Genomic DNA, 22,326 nt, shown 5'->3' with positions numbered 1-22,326 from the left:
CTATTTTCCTTACCAAAGTTACCGGGATATGTGGACTGAGTTGGGACCTTTTGGAACACTCCTAATAACCATTAGAAAGAGTGAGTTTACAGAAGAAAGGAGATGAAATGAAAGGGATGGAAAGACTAAACCATTTGAGAAACATGCTTACCGAAACTTATGTGCTCAAGAACTTAGATTCCCTAACCAAAATGAAGATTAAGGTTAGAGATTGAGTAGAAGACTATGAGAAAGAAAATAACATAATACAGAAATGAACTAGAGTTTTGGTTACCTCAAAGACTTGAAAGACCAATCTACACCTTAATCGAAATACTATAGAACCTCACTTCCCAAAGTGTTTGATAAGCTTATGATGTTTAAGCTTATGATTTTCCCAAACTAGGTGTTTACACTCTCACACTCACTTAACACTAGCAGCTTCTGAACTTAGAGAAAAAGGTGAATAATGGCTGGGTACTAGGTCCTATTTATAGAGTTTGGGAATGAAAGTATCATGATTTTACTTGAATAAAAATAATGGCTTTTTAAGTGAAAATCATTTGAATAATCGTTCAGCAGAGGCTGAAGACTCGTTCAAAAGATGCTGGAGGAGTTTGAATGGCTGAAAGGAAAAGAATTCAAAAGTGTTTGAATTTATGCTGGAGGAGGCGATATATCGCCCCCTGTAGGCGATATATCGCCTGGGCCAGTATGCCCGAGGCAACCGTGCATCGTCTCGTGTTTTCTGTATCTACGTGCTGCGATATATCGCCCCCTATAGCTGCGATATATCGGCACACGCTGAATATTTAAACACGAAATTACACATTTTTAGCTAAGTTTGAATGGAGTAAACAGCCTTGACTAAGCCTTCAACGTATTCAAAGCTGCTGACTGACCCTATAACATTCAAACTTTACCCTTATTTAATTTAATCCTCAAAAATACTTAATCCTTAATTACCATTCATAACATGTGCTTAAAATCCTATTGGTTGATATCTAAACCTTATAATATAAAAATTATTATCCTTAATATCAGTCATATAATCAAACCTTAGGTTATACTTAATATTCTTAAACTATAGGTTAAACTTAGAAAATCTATAAGTACTACTATGAGTGTCCAAATAATTCCCGGTCTGAACCAAAAAATCCACAGTAACAAAGATAATACTATACATACTATAATACTACTAAATAATTAGCTAAGTAAAGTTCTTGGACTCTACACCAATCTAGCCAAGTCAATCCCAGGGCATAGCCTCTGGCCACCTCCAAATGGGGTGAAGTTACAATTGCTAGTGTCTTTTTCCTGTGAATTTCAATAAAGGTTCAATGAGTTATTGGACTATACTAGCTATGGTTAATTTTGAAAATAGCAAAGTTAATATTGAAATGTTTAACCCCACTTACCTGCCACCTCCATGGATTAAACTTGTACGGCCGGTCATAATTATTTTCATCAAGATGAACTGATCTAAAATATGCAAAAGCACACCATCCCTTCAGTATTAGATATCGTTTTATCTCAACATATTTCATCGCTTTTCTCATCACACCAATGATAATGTTCCCTAACCTTAGTGTTTCTGTGATGACCTGTAATTTGAAAAAAAAAACAAAAGAAAAAGAAATCAAGTAAATTATAAAAGTTATAGCTGATTTTCTTTCTTTCTTTCTGAGCTGAGCTGAGCTATTGTTTTCTTCTTGTTTGTCATTTTCAGTGGTAAAATGAAATATTACCGTTTGTGTAAATGGTAAAGATAAGTAGTCACTCCAACACAGTGGCTCCCCAAGCTGATCTTTGAGTCTTTTTAACTTTATGTTCTCCTCCTGAGATAAGATAAGATAAATAAATCTATTGATTATATTAATATAACCTAAGCAAATGCATAATACCTAGTTATTGAAACTAAGTCTTTTTTTTACTTCATTTTCTATATAAAAATCTTGTACTATAGATGTCATCCTCACGAGAATAACTGCTATAGGCTAATAGGTATAAATATTTATATATTGTGGACAAAACCTATGGCTGGCTACCTTATATTATTATATAGCATTTGCATTGTCACCTATTTCCAATGACAATGCACAAATGAGAAGGAAACCACTTCAGAAACGACCAAACTAGACAGTAAAAGTGGTAAAACAAAATGGACTCGAAAGTCACAAATTTCCAAAAAAAAGAGCCAATAGTATTAGAAAAAAGCTGGCTGGCTAAACAGGATTAATGCAGCTTAATCAAATCAAGTCATTTTATATTAAAAGAGCACTAAAGGAAAGGATGATAATGATCATGAAATGAAGTTGGCATCTTTTCTAATACAATGATAATAATAGTCTAAGTAGAATGATTATAATAATTTGATTTCTATAGCAATCCAATAAAGAGAAACAACAAACTAAGTGGTTCATACCAGTAACTGTTGTAGGGCAGCAGGACAATCTGAGAGATATTTCACTGCAAGAGTCAAAAGAACAGGAACTGAATCCTCTCCTGGGATCATCATATCTATAATGTTATCAGCTATTAGATCATCTGTTAATTGACCACTTGTGTCATTTAGAAGAATATCCATTACATCTCTTGGAGCCTCTTTGGTGATCATCCCACTACAACTTTTCCTGGCTTCTAAAATTTTCTATACTTGCTTCACCACTTTTTTCTTTGCCTGAAAAGAGAAGAGGAAAAATATTTTGTACCAACATAATTAGTAATCATGAAATAAGGCAAGATGTGAGTAGTAATAGATTAATAATAACTAACTTACCTGTAATGATCTGTGAAGCCTAGTTCCAGGAATTTTTATTGGTAATGACATGAGGCCTGCAATGAATTCTTGAAATTGTTTTCTTAGAAACTCCATTTCCTCACCAGGATCCAAATTAATCAATGCCTTAACTAGTACTTGAAATGCAATCTAAGAGAGAGACCAAAAGGGGGTTTAGTCTTATATGTGTTATTAACTTTTAATAAGTACCATTAAACATAATAATTGTGAATCTATTTTGACAGAGAATTATTCAAACAAACTTATTCTGAACCCCATAACAACTGGTTCACCTTTTCTATTTAGCAAATCATTTTCAAACCTAAGTAGAAGCCAGAGATGGGGTATTTCAAAAATCAATAATTATTACTTTCACTGTTTCACAGACAGATTCTTTATCCCCCCAAACAAATAAATATTTATGAATATAAATAAATCACCCCCTAAAAATATCTTAACCACACAAAAAAGGCCAAAGGTTTAAACTTTAAAGATAGAAGGCATCTTTTTTTTTTTGCTGTGTCTACTTCAAACTCTTTCCAAAAAAACTAAACTCAGATGAACCAAGTAATAGTCTTTATTTTTTATTTTTCCTTTCTAAAATTCAATTATTAAAGAATATCCTCATAACTCATTCCCCAAGATCAAGATGTGTGAGAAAGAGAGCTTACATTTTTGGTTTCATCCTGAATGTAGATGGGTCGGTCATGGCTCCAATTTGTCATAGATTCTTGGACATACTTGTACATGTCTCTGGTGATTTGAGCCTTGAGCTGTGGAGATTTAAAGAAGCCACCCACTATTCCATGGATTCTCCTTTGCAAGCTTCCATTGATAAGAAAAATAGAAGACTTTCCCATCAACTCAGTCGGAGATTTTGGGTAAGAAGGCACAAAAAACTTTGCATCACTTTGCAGAATAAATTTACTCACTTATGCATATGTTGAAACTATAGCTGGACTTCCAAATATGTGGGACTTAAACACCTTGCCATACCTAACCAAAAAACAAGCACACTTGTTAAACCATGTACTTAAATTAAAATAATAACTAATCCCAAACTTACAAGAATTAAATGATTTTTATGGTAGACGTTGAAGCCATGGATATTGACATTTGGAGCCTCTTTAAGAAACCCAATAGTTGTTATTAGGCAAAACAATGGTAGAATGGTCTGGTATTTTAGATATTTCTTCCTCCACAACACTGATCTAAGAAGCATATAGATACGAAATTTCAATATGCCACATCAAATGCTAATTATGGCATGTTAAAAACCTTTCAAAAAGGATTTTATTCTTCACGGTTATGTAGCTTAGATACTGATCCAATACTAAACTACTTGTGACGTGACCTAGGAACTATTTGGCCTTGCTCTAATCTAATTTGACGCCTAATGTCATGTCAGAATTTCTCAGACTTTCCTCAAGATGTACATCACTCTCTACTTTTTCTATTTGGATAACCACTCTTTCATTGATATATATATTACACTATTCTCCCTCCTATTGTTATATCGATACTTCAAATAAAGGACCCTTAACCCACTAATCATTAAGATCTAATTCGTAATAATGATTGAACAATTAACAAATAAACTAAATGGAACAAGCAATTTCCCTGCCCTTCATTTTCTTAGACTCTTAGTATCAATATTCTGCAATGCATAGACCTCTACCAGCAATAGCTTTTCTCCGGCTCTAATGTTACATGTTGTCGAATTAATATTATTAGCATAGCAAAGGGTGAAAATTAACAGATTATTGAAAGTGACAAAGAGAATAACCAGGTTAACAAGACATATATCATATATCAAATTACCTCTCTCCCTTTCTTCTAAAAATTTATTTTAATAAAGATAAATCTATTTAATATATACATATATCAAATTACCTCTCTCCCTTTCTTCTCGACCCTTTCTCTACAAATTAACCAACCCTCAAACTTCAACCTAGCTCTAAGCTTCAAACCCAGCCCTGTTTCCAGCCTTGCATCGTCGACCACACCACATCCCCATCGCTATCCATGCGTTGTTGAGCATGTCGAGCCTCCGCATCGCCAAGTCCCCAGAAGCCTTCGTCAGTACACCTGCACGAGAAAGGGGTCTGTGAGAGCAAGGAAGAAAGAGACGAGAGTTGTGAAAGAGTGCGACTGAGGGAATTGGGAGAATGAGGGAATTTTTTCATCTGATGTGAGAGAAAGAATTGAGAGAGAATGAGAATCTCCTGGTAGATGGAGGTAGTGGGTGAGAAATTAGGCTGTTTCGAGGCCTAGTCGAAGATGCAAAGCACGGAGGACTCATCATTCTGGCGACGAAGGGTGTCGAGAAGCTGCTTGGCGGTGAAGTCAGGAGGGAGGGGTTGATGTTGAGATTGAGAAGAAGAGAGTGAATTGGGATTGAAGTTGGAGTTTAAGTTGAAGGAGTCGTGGTTGAGAGAGTGAGGAAGAGACTAAGGACAGCACATGAGAGAGAGGCCAAAAAAAAAATATAACTTTTAATGATATAGGTGGGCTCCCAAAAAATATTGCTGCCTTTTTTTTTCTTTTACCACATATACATACCATAATACTTTTTCATAACTATTATATTATTATGTTATGAAAACGAGTATTTGGTGTAGTGATGTTTCACTTAATTGTAGTTGGAATAAGATGCCTTATTAAATCTATAATTTGCACATTAATAAATAATTCATAATTATCATTTATACTCATTATTGAAATGAGTGGATGTAGAGTCCCAAAATTTTACTAGCTAGTTAGATAGTAGTAGTAGCTAGTAGTAGTTATACTATGGTAGTTACTGTGGATTATGGTTCAAGCCGCGACTTAGTTGAACACTCGTAGCAACACTTATAGATTTTATAAGCTTAACCTATAGTTTAAGAATATTAATTATAACATAAGGTTTGATTAATATGGTTGATTATAAAGATGTCATTTATTATACTATAAGGTTTAGATAGAATTAATAAGATCATGACACTTGTCGTGTGCATGTTTATTTAAGGATTTAATTATAGTTTAAAGAAAAGAAAGTTCAAGAAAGCTCTAGAATCATCCAAGACCATTAAGAGCATGGCATTTGTCACAATCTTGTTTATTTGAGGATTTAAGCATTTTAAGTGGATAATTCAAAAATAGAAGTTTCTAGAAGCTCTAGACTCTTCCAGAACTTGCTGGAATCTTGTATTACTCAGTCAAACCTGATTAATCAATTCAAATTATGCTGAAAAGTGCAATTACGTGTTTAATATATTCACGTATGTCGTTATATCGCAGCATAGGGGCCGATATATCGCCATACGGGAGATACGAAAAAACACGTTGACGTTCCACGAACGATCGAACCAGCCTCATGAATACTGGGAGAAGCGATATATCGACCCCACCTATGTATTTTTGAAAGCTCGGTTTTTTAATTTTAAAAATAGCTTTAACCTCTTGACTAGCATCTGAATGTTTTTCACCGAGTCTTCAGCACTCGTTGAACGAATATTAAAATATTTTTCAATTGATACTCAATACTTTTATTCAAGCTAAAAAAAGATAGTTCACTCCTCAAACTCTTTAAATAGGACCTAGTACCCAGCCATTGTTCTCATTCTTCAAGCTGTGTTTAGAGCCTTCAAGCTGCTAGGGTTACTATAGAGTGATAAACACTTGGGTTGGGATAAAAGCTCTATCATCTTAAGCTTTATAAACACTTGGGAAGTGAGATAAATAGTGTGTTTTCAATATCAAGGTGTAATTCGGTTCTAGTACATTCAAAGGTATTCCTAATCTTAATTTCATTTCTGTATGGTTCTTTAGTTTCCTTTAGTTTTCTTCATTCAGATCCTAAATCGTTGTTTAAATTCTGGGTTAGGTATTCAAGTTCTTTGAACTTAAGGTTTCTTTTCGGTAAGTCTCCTCTTGGTGGTTTAGTTCATTTCTTTATCATCTCTTTCTTTAAAAATACTCACATTCTTATTGTTGTTTTTAGGAGTGTTCCAAATCCCTTCCTTGTTCCCAAATATCCCGGTATTGTTAATGAAAATATGATAGATTTTGTATGCTTTTATGTTTTGATATATGTTTATGTTATATGTATGATATGTTTTTAGTTGTTTTAGTATATGAAGTATTTAGATTACAATCACATAATTTGTTTAGATAACAAATATATAACTTGTTTAGATAACAAGTCCCAATAATATATTCCTTGGGCATATGATTGTTTAGATAACGAGCCCCATAAATTTATATGACTTGTTTAGATAACTAAGCCCCGTAAATTTCTGGGCATATGATTGCTTAGCTAGCAAGCCCCGAGAAGTATGATGGCCATTATAATGCATGATTTATAGTCATATGTTTGTAGTCTTATGTTTATATGCTATATGTGCTAGTAGATTTTCCTTGTTGGGCATTAGGCTCATTCCTTTATTTTTATGTATGCAGGAAAATAGTTATGGCGGCAGAAGGATTCTTGGCAGCTTGGTTTGTGTATTAAGGATGAAGGGATTCGATGGACTGCTTGAACGATTCGAGGATGACATTATTTTTAGTCTCTTTAAATTATGTTTTTATGTATTTTCCGCATTTAGTTTTGTAAACAGTTTTCTTTAGTTTAAAATTATGTTTTATTTTAAAACAATGGGATCCCATACCCCGCATTTATGTATTGCAATATTTACTTTGGGTTTTTAATAAAGTTGTGAATATTTCTTATGTATGTTTTCTCAAAAATAGTAGCTAAGTCTAGTAGTTGTAATGGTCCAATGTCTTAGAATTAGTTTGGTCATTATAGTGGAACAAGTATATATCAAAAATAACAACTAAATTTATTATTCAAAAGAAATATTAAACTTTTTCATTCATCAAATAAAAGAATTTAAAAACATAGTTTCTTGAAAGAATTCTTGAACTACTTTAAAGAAAGAAGACTTAATACAAAGTTGAAAATGAAAAAACTAATTTCCATGTCAGTTATCTCTTGGTCTACCAATCTGCAATCATTTTATTGTTTTTCTTTTGCATTCTTTTCTTTTCTTGAATAATGCGTTCCTAAAAACAAGACAAAAAAAATATGGTGGCATAAAAAATTGAATCAATCATTCAAATATATTAAAAGGAGATGAGCAAATCATATTTACCATTTCTTCTTGCAAACTTCTTAAGTGATCAAAAGAATCTCTTTTGATCCTTTCTTATATCTCGTATGTAGATCTAAGGTTCACATATCTTGATCGTCAGACACAATCTTTAGTATGGAATAACGAGCCAAATAATCAGATCTCATCCGATTCGCATATTTTTTATGACTATCATAATCAGATAATGTTGATGACTCATCTGGAGGCACATCAATGATTGCATCATACACTTTTAGTTCACTCAGAATTATTTGTATGTTTTTGTACCAAACATCAAGATTGCTGAAGTCTAAATGAAAATTAGTTAGGTAGTCATCACGATGATTCACTAGTTCTTTCACATGTTGAGATTCTTGATCATGATTAAGATAATTAACCATTCTTGCTAGAAATAAATAAATAAAATATAAGTAATAAAAACATATAATAAATATAAGATTTTATTTGGAAAAGTAAGCATGATGCATGGAGGCATATAAAAACACATAAAAATATATACTAATCCACGATAAATTAATTTAAAAATAAATGGACCCTCTTGGGCTAGGTCAGACTAACTCCAAATTAATTTTGAAACAAATCTCAATTTCATAAGTGAAATCTTAAAAACACATTTTTCTCTTTTGACTTATGAACTACCGCTAGTTTGGTCAAGACGCACTAGTCGTGCTCGAAGCGTAGATACACCTTTGGAGTGTAACCCATTATTTTCAATCAATGACTTAACTCAAAAGTGTGCCTTAGGGTCAGTCAAACTTGAAATATATCACTAATTATATTCTCATAAGAGAAGTCAACCTTGAGATAAAATAAAAATATTTTGAAGTCTTTCCTTAGGGAGGCCGCAAACAAAGGCGACACGAGACCCTTCCTATGCCTCTCGGGGTTCAACCAATAATGGAGGCCATGAGACTTATTGTTATAACTCCCTCTCCCACTCACTATTTTGGAAAAGTGTGTTTTTCACAATATCAATATTTTTAATTTAGTTGTAAAAATAAATTTAATTATTTTTACCAAATGATATTTTTATAATTACTAATCCAATTAAGCAAAACAAAACAAAATTGTGCCCTTAATTCTAATTTTGCTTTAATTAAGAGAATATCATTTTTATTTTAATAAAATATTTTTCATTAAAACAATAAATTAAACAACTTTAATTTTGATTTATCATCTTAAATAATTAAGACTAAATTTATTATTATATGATTTATCATATATAAACATATAACAAAAATTATAGGACATTCCTAATAGCATGTTTCTACACGAATGTAATGCATGCTAATTGCATAATGTGTGGGTATATGAATGACATTTTAGAATGCATGACAAAATATTAAACATTTTAATCACATTCAAACATTTATAATAAGTAAATAAAAGTGGGTAAGGTAACTTTTGGGTATTTCTAGAAAAATTACAACACTTGCAAAAAATAAATAAAAAAATGTAACCTAGACTAACTAAGACCTGATAAAGAGCACTTTGATCTTGGACCTTGAGATGTAGTCTTGTAAGCCAATGCCACCCTTTTCCATATCCATTTTGAATTATACAACTTTTTAATTATTTTAAACAAACTTTGGATTTTAACACCCAAAAGTTTCAAAGGCCCAATTTGAATTTGGGTAATTTAATTAAAAAAAATTAATTTTAATAAATTAAAATTCAAGATAGTTTTGATTTTGGATATTTTAATTAAAACATTTTAATAAATCCCTAATGTGTTGTTAGCATAATTGTTTTAATTATTCATTTAATTGAAAATTAGAAATTGAATTAAAATAGTTTTAATTAAAACAATTTTAATTATGAAATATAATAATTAAAATATTTTTAATTAAGGAAAAAACCAATATTAATTCAATTAAAGAAATTTCCAAATTAAAACTATTTTAATTCAATTTCTAAATTTTAATTAAATGAATAATTAAAACAATTATGCTAACAACACATTAGGGATTGTAAAATACAAACCCTAGTGTGTACCATCTAGGTGCGGCGGTAAGGAGGTTCGGCGGGGTGCACGACTGGGCAGGCTGGGCGCGGGCCTGGGCAGTGATGCGCGCAGGGGCGTGGGCTGGCAGCAGGCAGGCGCGCAGGGGCGCGATGGTGCTGGGTGTGTGCGTGCGCAGGTGCAGGGGCATGGCTCGGGGATCGGGCTCAGGCTTGGAGTTTGGGCCACCTCTTAAATTTTTACCCACAATTTATAAAAATAAATTACAAAATTCATATGCCCCAAAATGGCTTACATATTCATCTAGAAATTTTAAGAACAATTCCTAAACTCAAAAGCACTATGATAAACAACCCATAAGAATCTATCATCATGAAAATAAACATTCTTCCATTCAAACATATATCACATATAATATAAAAATGCACACAATCCCACACAACAATTAATAATATGCATAGATTAATATACTGTCTTTGATACCAATTGTTGGAAAATCTTTCAGAGCACGCAGGGGAATAGGCGTGGTGGGCCCATTGTATACAACATTTTTTTTTCATTATTCATATAAACAGTTTATATGAACAAGAAAACATCGAGACAGAAACATTAATATACAATATTATTAATCATGCAACATATATAAAAATATACAATATATTTATATATAACATACAAACACATAAATATATGAATGTTCAAGAACATAAGCATTTACCTCTTGAAGCCTATCAAGTGTCCTTGAGTTTTTTCGTATATTTATCGATTTTCCTATCCAATGCTTTGAGCACTCAAACTACGATCTTCCGAAGTGTTCTCTACACCTCAAGATGTGTGTGAGAACATAGAAAACATGGGTTTGCAATTTTAGGAATCACAAGTATTTCTCAAAACATGAGAAGTTGGATTTTGGTCTGAGAATGGTTAGAATAAAGAAGAAGAAGAAAGACTTTTTGTCTAACAAATATTATGAGAATTATTATGATTTGTATATTGTGTTGTTTTTTTCTTCTTATTATTCTATATCATATATATAGAGATTATTCTAACACTTTATTATATCTAATAATACTAGTAATATAATAATAATATCATAATGGTGATGGGAATTGATTTAGGTAAATATCTAACTTACCAAATTTGAAAAAAACTATTTTCAAATTACTAATCAATTAAATAAATAAATTAAAAACAACATTGATACAATATCAGTCTACTGATACACGCATGGCACAGTCCTTGGAATGTGTCATGCGTGTACTACTATATCCCTTTTCAGGAATATTGTATTTTTCTTTTATTTATTTATTTAACTAAAATCAATCTTCCACAAAATAAGGTATTTATCTTTTTAAGGAAAAGATGACAACCATATTTCAAAATTTAAATTTTAAATTCAAAATTCAAAATTCAAAATTCAAAATTCAAAATTCAAAATTCAAAATTCAAAATTCAAATTGATGTTCATCATTATCATCATTTTTTAAAATTCAATAAATCAAAAACTATTTTTGACTTACCAATTTTATTTTCTCCCACTCAAATAAAATAATTAATTTCAAAATTTTATTTATTTATTTATATATATAAATTTTGAAAATAAAATATTTCAATTAATAAATATATTTTCTAAAATTAATAGTTAATTCCAGATTAATTATTCAATCTCAATTATCATATAATTGTATATTGGGAAAACTTATAAATGATATTGTTTATTTTCATGTAAATTTCGAGGACGAAATTTTCATGAGGAGGGGATAGTTGTAACGACCCAAAATCGCTAATAAGGCTTAAGGGCCTTGATTAGTGTGCCTGGAGGGCATAATGGGATTTTGTGTGTGACTGTAATGAGTTAAATGTATGATTATGATTTAATGCATGTTATATGACTATTTGATTATTTGAGATGCATGACTATGTGAATTAGTATGCATGTACACCTGATTATCTTAGAAAGAGCATAATTGTAATTTGGCCATTTTGGGCATGACTGTGTTGATATCTGTGATCTGTGACTCGAGACGATCCTAGAATGAGCGGGTTAGCGGAAAAGTCAAAGCGGGAATCTATACCCGGCTTGGGTTAAGCCTGGGGAGTTTAAATGAGAATTTGGAAAATATATTGAGGTTAATCTTGATGATGAGGAATGTATATTTGGTGATTAATCAGGTATTGGGTAGCGAGCGGGAATTTTTAGGAACACTTGAGGAATTAGAGGGAATTTGGGTAATAGGACTAAAATGTCCCTACATGGGCAAAAAGGTTTAGAATTATTAGGGAGGGCATTTTGGTCTTTAGGCTTTTTAGAGATAAGTTGAAGGGAGCTTTATACTTAGTGGAATTGGTAGAAAAGAGTGGTAAGGCTGAGAAAAGAAAGAAAGAAGGAAGAAAAACGAAAAGAGAGAAAACAGAGGGGTTTTCTTCAAAGGATCGGTTTGTGGCTCTCCCACCATTTCCCTTCATTTTTCTTGGAGTTAAGCTCAGTGGAGAGCTAGGGTAGGCTGAGCATCAAGGATCCTAAGCTAGACTTGAGGATTGGCAAGGGATTAGCAAGATCACATAAGAAATTTGAGGTAAGTTCTTGGAGATTTCAGTTTTAGGGCTTGACTGGTTTGAGTTGTGTATTTGAGCTAAATAGATGGGGATTTTTGGGAAATCATGCCAAGATTGAGAAGGAGCAAGCTAAGGAGGTCTAGGGTTCAACTCAAGGTCGAATTTCCATCCACGGTATGATTTCTAAAACCTTATCTTTGATGTTTGAATGAATTTCTGGTTTTAGGGTTCATTATGGTAGATCTTGAGTTTTGGGTTGCTTGAGCTTGGGGTATGAGCTCTTAGGATGCTTGGGATGAGTGTGAGGTGTTGATAAGTTTGTTTTTGGGTTTGGGAAAGATTTGGACAAGTTTGGGGTTGAAATGGTTGAAGGAAAATCGCAGAAACGATTTTTGGGTGTGGCCTGTCTGCAACTAGCACCACAGCGCTAGTCATTGGGTGTTGTAGCGCTAGGCCCTGTTTCTGGGGAGTTGTGGTTCTGCTTGTAGCACTACAGCGCCCTCTTTAGAGCGCTGTAGCGCTGCACTGTTCACAGAAAGGGATTTTTGGGCTTTTGTTGAGGGATTTCGACCTAGGGTTCGGGGCTCGATTCCACCACTTTGTTTTGGGGATCTAGGACTTCCCAGGGGCTCGGGATTGGTCCCGAGGCTAGGTTTTGGACTTGAGGTTTGGTAATGACTTTGACTTATGGATTTTGCTTAGGTAAGCGCTAGGGCTCGAGTAGGATCGTGCTCGAGGAGTCAGGTGATCAAGGCTATCGAATTGAAATGTAAGAAAACCGTAACACCCGAGGACAGGGCATGGGCCCACAGTGTTATTTCGGGGCATGGCCCTAAATTGTATTATGTGCAAATGTATAACCTTAAATGAATTATTATATGTTTGAATGATTATTTCAAAATGTACTATATGTATGAATATAATGAAATGAACGGCTAAGGCCGAGAGCGGTGAAGGCCGAGAACGGCCTTGGGGCCGGAAGTAACACTTAGCACATGGAGTGCTTATAGCCAGGGTGGGACCTAAGGGATACATGAGTTATCCTTACGGTAAGGACCAAGACCCCAGGCTTTGGTAAGGCCTCTGGGGCGGCATGGTCGTGCTTGTTCAGTCTGATGGTTTTCCTATTTATCAGTGGATTATATGTCAGCTATATTCTATGCATATGTTATATACTGTATGAGTTTTCTTGCTGGGCTTCAGCTCACGGGTGCTCTGTGTGGCAGGTAAAAGCAAGGAGTCAGTCAACCGGCCATGAGTATGGAGAGCGTGGGGGCGGTGCGTACATGTTCGCCCTGCCCGACTGCTTTGGTTGAGGGTATTTTGTATATGGTTGTATTAACTTATTCCTTTGATAGTTAACCTGGTGTAAATCTATTTTTTTGAGTTGTAAATATTTTGTAAACCTTATTTTTGGGATCCCAGATGTTTGATACTTAATGTTTTCAATGAAACTAAACATTTCCAAAGAGTACAGCCTTAAACTCTGGTTTAGTCACACTTTTGGTTTTAGAAACCTCGTAGAGTCAGTTAGTTGCACAATTTCCATTTTAAACTCACTTAGTAACGGCTCTAAGGTAGTAGGGCGTTACAACTTGGTATCAGAGCGAGCCAAGGTTTATTGGTTCTGGAGATTGACCGAACATGTATGCACGCTGCCATTGAAATGCTCGACTCAGGGTTGATTGGTATGGTTGATTAATATATTTTAATATGTGTTTGAATGCCTTGTGTGCCTGCTTGGGTTATTATGAGCATGATGAATGACATAACATATGCATGATGCCAAGGCAAGGCCCGTTGTGTGCTGTATGATATCTGTATGTTATTTGGACTGTTGATCTTGGTTGTTGTTGAGATTGAGAGGTGGAATTGGACCTTGTTATCATGCCTGATGAACGGTGTCACCAATTGCAGGCATTTAGTTGTAATGCCTCGGCAATCATCGAGACTCCGCGGCATTCGGGCCGAGGATGACAATCAGGGTCAGGACCCTTCACCTGCTCCTCAGAACTGGTAGCAGATTTTAGCCGAAATGGAGGCTAGATTGAAGAAAACAGAGGAAGAGCTTAGTCAGTTGAGGCAACCAGTTCCTCCACCAGTCACCGGGTTACCACTACAGCCGAGTGTAGCACCAGCTCCGGTTCATCCTGTGGTTGAGAACAGGGTGGAACCTCTGTTTGAAAGATTAAGAAAACAACAACCTCCTACCTTCGAAGGTGGAACAGACCCACTGCGGGCTGAGCAGTGGATGAATATGATGTCTGTAATCTTGGATTTCATGAGGGTTGAAGGAAAGGAGAGGGTTGATTGTGCCAGTTATATGCTTAGAGATGATGCACGAATATGGTGGGATGTAGTAAGGCAGCGAAGGGATACTGCAACTATGACTTGGGAAGAATTCAAGAGCAATTTTAATGAGAAGTACTACAGTGTAGCAGTTCGAGCTGCAAAGGCTGATGAGTTTATCAACTTGACCCAGAGCAGGATATCAGTCACCGAGTACGCCCTGATATTTGATAGATTGGCGAAGTTTGCGCCAGAGCTAGTGCCGACTGATGCGGCCAGAAGAGATAGGTTTATACGGGGATTGAATGTGATGATCTCCCGTGATGTGAGTATTACATTGGCTCCAGAGACTACTTATGCACAAGTGGTGGATAAGGCCCTTACTGCTGAGAGGGCTGAGGATCAGATCTGGAAGGATAGTGCTGCTAGGCGCGATACCAGGAGGACAGTGCCTCCTTCTTCTGGGCCTAGTCGGAGCAGTGGCCCTAGTGAGTAGAAAAGAAGAGTACCAGATTCATTTTTTTCTTATGGTTCTGATAGGAGGGTTCGCAGTTCTGTTGGTGGCCGTCAGGGCAGAAATGACAGCTGGAGGAGCTTTTCGATGTGTCCTCGATGCAGGCGATGGCATCAGGGCGAGTGCCGGACCAGGGCATGTTTCATTTGTGGGAGCACCAATCACTTGAAAAAAGACTGCCCACAAGCTAAGAAAGAGGAGCCAAAGCAGGGAGACAGCCTCGCTCCTGCTAGGGTTTTCACTTTGACTCAGACTGAGGCGGAGGCCAGTCCCTCAGTTATGACAGGTCAGATTTTTAGCGCCGGTTCTTTGTATACTGCATTGATTGATTCGGGTGCTACTCACTCATTTGTATCTGCTAGGGTGATTGATCAGCTTTGTAGACCTAGTATTTTGTATGCTAGGGGTTTTCAGACTTTATTGCCAACAAGAGAACTGGTAGTCTCTAGGAGGTGGGTTAGAGCATTACCAGTAGTTATAGACGGTAGAGAATTGTTTGTTGACCTGGTTGAACTAGATATGGACGATTTTGATATAATACTAGGAATGGATTGGTTAACACGGTATGGAGCAACAATTGACTGTAAGCGACAAATGTTGACCTTTGAACCAGAAGGCGAGGTACCCTTTGTGTTTGTGGGAGCGGTGAATGGACCTCGGGTGCCTATGATCTCAGCACTAAAGGCTAGAGACAAGATGCAGGAGGGTTGCATAGGATTCCTAGCAAGTATTGTAGATTCCTCCAAGGTGGCGGCAGTGGGACTGAATGAAACCAGAGTGGTCTGTGAGTTTCCAGACTTGTTTCCACCAGATCTGCCATAGCGGGAGATTGAGTTCGTCATAGAGTTGGCTCCGGGAGCAGAGCCAGTGTCCAAGGCACCCTACAGAATGGCTCCGGCAGAATTAAAGGAATTGAAGATTCAGTTGCAGGAACTACTAGATTTGGGGTTTGTCAGACCGAGTTTCTTGCCATGGGGTGCTCCAGTATTATTTGTTAAGAAAAAGGATGGATCGCTCAGGATGTGCATTGACTACAGGGAGTTGAATAAGTTGACCATCAAGAACAAGTATCAATTGCCTAGGATTGACGATTTATTTGATCAGCTTCAAGGGAGTATAGTGTTTTCCAAGATTGATCTCCGATCAGGCAATTATCAGTTGAGGATCAAAGAAGAGGACGTACCAAAGACTACTTTTCGGACACAGTATGGGCATTATGAATTTCTGGTTATGTCCTTTGGATTAACCAATGCCCCAGCAGCATTTATGGATTTGATGAACAGAATTTTCAAAGATTATCTGGATAAGTTTGTGATTGTATTTATTGATGATATCCTAGTGTACTCCCAGTCAGAGACAGAGCATGAGCATCATCTGTGCCTGGTGTTGCAGCGGCTGAGAGAGCATAAGCTATATGCTAAGTTTAGCAAATGCGAGTTCTGGTTATCGCAAGTTTCATTTCTAGGCCATATTATCAGTAAGGATGGGTTACTGGTCGACCCAAGCAAGACGGAAGCAGTAAGAGATTGGCCTAGACCAAGCAGTGTTCCTGAAGTCAGAAGTTTCCTTGGACTAGCAGGTTACTACCGGCGATTTGTAGAGGGGTTCTTGTAACGACCCAAATTCAGTGTTTAGGCTTAAGGGCCTGGAACAGTATGCCTGGAGGGCATGATGGGATTTTGTGTGTGACTTTAATGAGCTTAATGCATGATTACGATTTATTGCACGTTATGTGATTAATTGATTAATTGAGATGCATGACTATGTGAATTAGTATGCATGTAGACCTGATTGTCTTAGAATGAGCATGATTGTAATCTGGCCATGTTAGGGCATATCTGTGATAATTGTACTATGTGAATTGTGCCATGTGAGTGTGATGTTTTTATCAGGATGCACGCATCGAGACGGTCCTAGTGAGCCAGTTAGTCTAAAAGTCACAACGAGATGTTGTACCCAGCTCGGGAGGAGCCTAGGGGTACTTCGGGAATCTTATAAGTTGAGTTGAGAATGAGTGATTAGTTATTGGTATTTTGGTAACCATTTGTGACTGTTGTGAGTAACAAGTTTTAAGATAGGAAGTGGTAGAATTGTAATGAAAGTGTAAAGACTTAAGTACCCTTGAAGGTTTAGCTTAGAAGGATTAGTAAGGAGGGGTAATTTGGTCTTTTGGCAAGGCAAATAGACATTTTGCAGCTGGGATTTAGGGGGGTACGGTTTGGGCATTTGGGTTCACTTGTGGCTTTGATAAAATTAGAAGAGAGGGAAAAGAAGAGGAGAGAAAGGCTAGGGCAAAGAAGAAGAAAGAAGAAGAGGTGTAGAAGGGGCTGAAGTGGGAAGCTTAGAAGGAGATCAAGGGAACTTTTAGGGTGGATTCTACTCTTGAGGTAAGGATCTTATGCTTATTTAAGTTTGTTTTCTGTGTTGATTTGAGGAATGTAATGCTTGAGTTAGGATTTTCATGGGTTTTGTTTGAGTTACTGAATTTGAAGATCAAAGGTTTGGATCTTGGGTGTGTTGAGGTTTTGATCTTGTTTCTAAGTGTCTATAGGTTATTAGATTGTTCATATGAAGTGTGGAATTGTGTTTGGGGTTGGTTTGGAGGTATTTTGGATGAAGGATTTGAAGGAGAAAAACCCAGATTTTTGGGTTCGTAAGGGCGCGCCGCGACCCTGTTCTTGGGCGCCGCGGCGCGAGGCTGGTTCCAGGCGAGGGGCTCTCTGACTTACTTTAGCGCCGCGGCCCTGTAGGGCTGAGCCGCGGCGCTAGGCCATTTTCAGGACACCAAAATTCCATTTTTGAGCTTTTGCTCCAGGGGTTCGGGGGATGTTTCCAATGACTTATTTTAGGATTTTGGGAGTCCCGAGAGTGCGGGATTGGTCCCGGGAAGTGGTTTTGGGTTTGGTTAGTATTAAAAGTGTTTTATGTGTGTTGTGACTAGGATTTCGGAGAGGCTCGTGCTAAGAGGACCGTGCTCGTGACCGTGGTGCATCGGAAAGCACGGAATACAGGTAAGAAAACCGTAACACCCGAGTTTAGGGCATGGCCCCACTGTGTGATTGTAGGGCGTGGCCCTAGATTGTATTACGTGCAAATGCTTAACCTTAAATGAACTGTGATGTGTGTGAATGTTTATTTTGAATGTACTATATGTGTGATTATGATGAAACGAACGGCAGAGGCCGGGTACGGCATAGGCCGGGGCGGCCGTGGGCCGAAGTAACACACATCACATGGGATGCTTATATTCAGGGTGGGACCCAAGGGATACATGAGTTATCCTCGCGGTGAGAGCCGAAACTCCAGGCTTTGGTAAGGCCTTGGGAGCGGCATGGCCGTACTTGTTTATTATGATGGTTTTCCTATGTGTCAGTGAATTATTGCCAACTATTTGTTTTGCATATGTTATGTGTTATTTGGGTTTTCTTGCTGGGCTTCGGCTCACGGGTGCTCCGTGTGGCAGGTAAAAGCAAGGAGTCAGTCAACCGGCCATGAGTATGGAGAGCGTGGGGGCGGCGCGTACATGTTCGGCCTGCCCGACTGCTTTGGTTGGGGGCATTTTGTATATGGCTGTATTTAACCATTCATTTGATAGCTGATCAAGTGTAAATCTATTTTGGTGTTGTAAACATTTTGTAAACCTTATTTTGGGATCCCAGATGTTTTATATTTAACGCTTTCAATGAAGTTAAACATTTTAAAAGAATACAGCCTTAAACTCTGGTTTAATCACACTTTTGGTTTTAGAAACCACTTTGAGTCTATTAAATGCACAATTCCTATTTTAAACTCACTTAGTAACGGCTCTAAGGTAGTAGGGCGTTACAGTTCTCCAGAATTGCTACTCCATTGACAGAATTGACAAGGAAGAAGACCAAGTATGTGTGGACAGATCGATGTGAGAATAGCTTTAAAGAGTTGAAGCGGCAGTTAATTACTGCACCAGTGCTGAGCCTGCCAATAGATGATGAGAAGTTTGTGGTCTACTGTGACGCTTCTAGACAGGGTCTGGGATACGTGTTGATGTAGGCTGGGAAAGTGATAGCGTATGCATCAAGGCAATTAAAGGAGTATGAGTAGAGATATCCCACGCATGACCTGGAATTAGCTACAGTGGTATTCGCACTTAAGGTTTGGAGACACTATCTGTATGGTGAGAGATGCGAGATTTACACTGATCACAAAAGTTTAAAGTATTTCTTTACCCAGAAGGACTTGAATATGCGCCAGAGGCGGTGGCTAGAGTTGGTGAAGGATTACGATTGTGATATTCTATACCATCCTGGGAAGGCTAATGTAGTGGCTGATGCATTGAGCCGGAGGGACCCAAGACAACTGTATAGTTCGAGGCAGATATCTGACAGACTAGCTGGAGAGATGACCAGAGCAGGTATAGAATTAGTGGTTGGTAGGTTAGCCAACATTACTCTTCAGTCAACTCTCCTCGAGAGGATTAAGGAAGCACAAGGAATGGATTCCCAGTTAGTTGAACGTAGAGAGAATGTCCTAACTGGAGCAGCTAAGGACTTCTCTATTTCTGAGATGGGTTTATTGAAGTGCAAAGGACGGATTTGTGTTCCGATTGATCCAGACATTCGGCGAGAGATTCTGGACGAGTCTCATACCACTCCCTACTCCTTGCACCCAGGTTCTACGAAGATGTACCATGACTTGAAAGTTTTGTATTGATGGTCAGGCATGAAGAGGGATGTGTTGGACTATATGGCTAGATGCTTAACCTGTCAGCAGATTAAGGCTGAACATCAGAGGCCAGCAGGATTATTACAGCCTCTAGGGATTCCCGAGTGGAAATGGGAAGATATTGCCATGGACTTTGTGGTTGGGTTGCCAAAGACCGTGGGTCAGCATGACTTGGTGTGGGTGATTGTGGACAGGTATACTAAGTCCGCCCACTTCTTGCCTGTGAAGACAACTTATACCGTGGAGCAGTATGCTGAGCTTTATGTGAAGGAGATCGTTCGACTTCATGGGGCTCCGAGGTCGATAGTATCCGACAGAGACCCCACTTTCACTTCCAAGTTTTGGAAGAGCCTACAGAAGGCAATGGGCACACAACTTCGGTTTAGTACTGCTTATCATCCTCAGACGGATGGACAGTCTGAGAGGACAATCCAGATACTGGAGGACATGTTACGAGCTTGTGTGTTGGATTTTGGGGGATCTTGGAGTAGGTATCTCCCTCTAGTTGAGTTCTCGTACAATAATAGTTATCAGGCGACTATCGGAGTAGCTCCGTATGAGATGCTGTATGGAAGAAAGTGCAGATCACCGATTCACTGGGATGAGGCAGGTGAGAGAAGGTATTTAGGTCCTGAGTTGGTTCAGAGGACCAATGAGGCACTTGAGAAAATTAGAGCTCGTATGCTCGCCTCCCAGAGTCGCCAGAAGAGTTATTCAGATCAGAGATGCAGGAGCGTGGAATTTCAGATCGGTGATCATGTATTCCTCAGGGTTTCACCCCTGAGAGGAGTAAAACGATTCGACGTTCGGGGCAAGCTGAGTCCCAGGTTTGTTGGCCCCTTTGAGTTTCTAGAACGAGTTGGGGAGGTGGCTTACAGGTTAGCGATGCCTCCAGCTCTATCAGGGGTTCATGACGTGTTTCATGTATCCATGCTCCGGAAGTATGTATCGGATACTACTCATGTGTTGAGCTATGAGAACTTGGAGTTGGATCGGGATTTATCATACGAAGAAAAGCATGTTCAGATCCTTGATAGAAAGGAAAAAGTCTTGAGGAACAAGACCATCACCTTGGTTAAAATATTGTGGAGGAATAGCAAGGTTGAAGAGGCGACATGGGAACTGGAGTCGGATATGCGGGAGCGGTATCCCGAGTTGTTCAGGTAAATTTCGAGGACGAAATTTTCATGAGGAGGGGATAGTTGTAACGACCCAAAATCGCTAATAAGGCTTAAGGGCCTTGATTAGTGTGCCTGGAGGGCATAATGGGATTTTGTGTGTGACTGTAATGAGTTAAATGTATGATTATGATTTAATGCATGTTATATGACTATTTGATTATTTGAGATGCATGACTATGTGAATTAGTATGCATGTACACCTGATTATCTTAGAAATAGCATAATTGTAATTTGGCCATTTTGGGCATGACTGTGTTGATATCTGTGATCTGTGACTCGAGACGATCCTAGAATGAGCGGGTTAGCGGAAAAGTCAAAGCGGGAATCTATACCCGGCTTGGGTTAAGCCTGGGGAGTTTAAATGAGAATTTGGAAAATATATTGAGGTTAATCTTGATGATGAGGAATGTATATTTGGTGATTAATCAGGTATTGGGTAGCGAGCGGGAATTTTTAGGAACACTTGAGGAATTAGAGGGAATTTGGGTAATAGGACTAAAATGTCCCTACATGGGCAAAAAGGTTTAGAATTATTAGGGAGGGCATTTTGGTCTTTAGGCTTTTTAGAGATAAGTTGAAGGGAGCTTTATACTTAGTGGAATTGGTAGAAAAGAGTGGTAAGGCTGAGAAAAGAAAGAAAGAAGGAAGAAAAACGAAAAGAGAGAAAACAGAGGGGTTTTCTTCAAAGGATCGGTTTGTGGCTCTCCCACCATTTCCCTTCATTTTTCTTGGAGTTAAGCTCAGTGGAGAGCTAGGGTAGGCTGAGCATCAAGGATCCTAAGCTAGACTTGAGGATTGGCAAGGGATTAGCAAGATCACATAAGAAATTTGAGGTAAGTTCTTGGAGATTTCAGTTTTAGGGCTTGACTGGTTTGAGCAGTGTATTTGAGCTAAATAGATGGGGATTTTTGGGAAATCAGGCCAAGATTGAGAAGGAGCAAGCTAAGGAGGTCTAGGGTTCAACTCAAGGTCGAATTTCCATCCACGGTATGATTTCTAAGACCTTATCTTTGATGTTTGAATGAATTTCTGGTTTTAGGGTTCATTATGGTAGATCTTGAGTTTAGGGTTGCTTGAGCTTGGGGTATGAGCTCTTGGGATGCTTGGGATGAGTGTGAGGTGTTGATAAGTTTGTTTTTGGGTTTGGGAAAGATTTGGCCCAAGGGATACATGAGTTATCCTTACGGTAAGGACCGAGACCCCAGGCTTTGGTAAGGCCTCTGGGG

The 22,326-nt window shown here is 37.6% G+C and overlaps 1 pseudogene; it reads right to left on the bottom strand.

Moving 5' to 3' along the window:
* Window positions 1-1,209: 1,209 nt before the first annotated feature.
* On the bottom strand, window positions 1,210-8,525 carry LOC133779209 (3-epi-6-deoxocathasterone 23-monooxygenase CYP90D1-like; annotated as a pseudogene).
* Window positions 8,526-22,326: the final 13,801 nt, after the last annotated feature.

The sequence above is a fragment of the Humulus lupulus genome, chromosome 5 (assembly GCF_963169125.1).
Source record: "Humulus lupulus chromosome 5, drHumLupu1.1, whole genome shotgun sequence".
Lineage (NCBI taxonomy): Eukaryota > Viridiplantae > Streptophyta > Magnoliopsida > Rosales > Cannabaceae > Humulus > Humulus lupulus.
The sequence above is the reverse complement of the archived record's forward strand: the minus strand, read 5'-3'. Positions and strand labels throughout refer to the sequence as shown.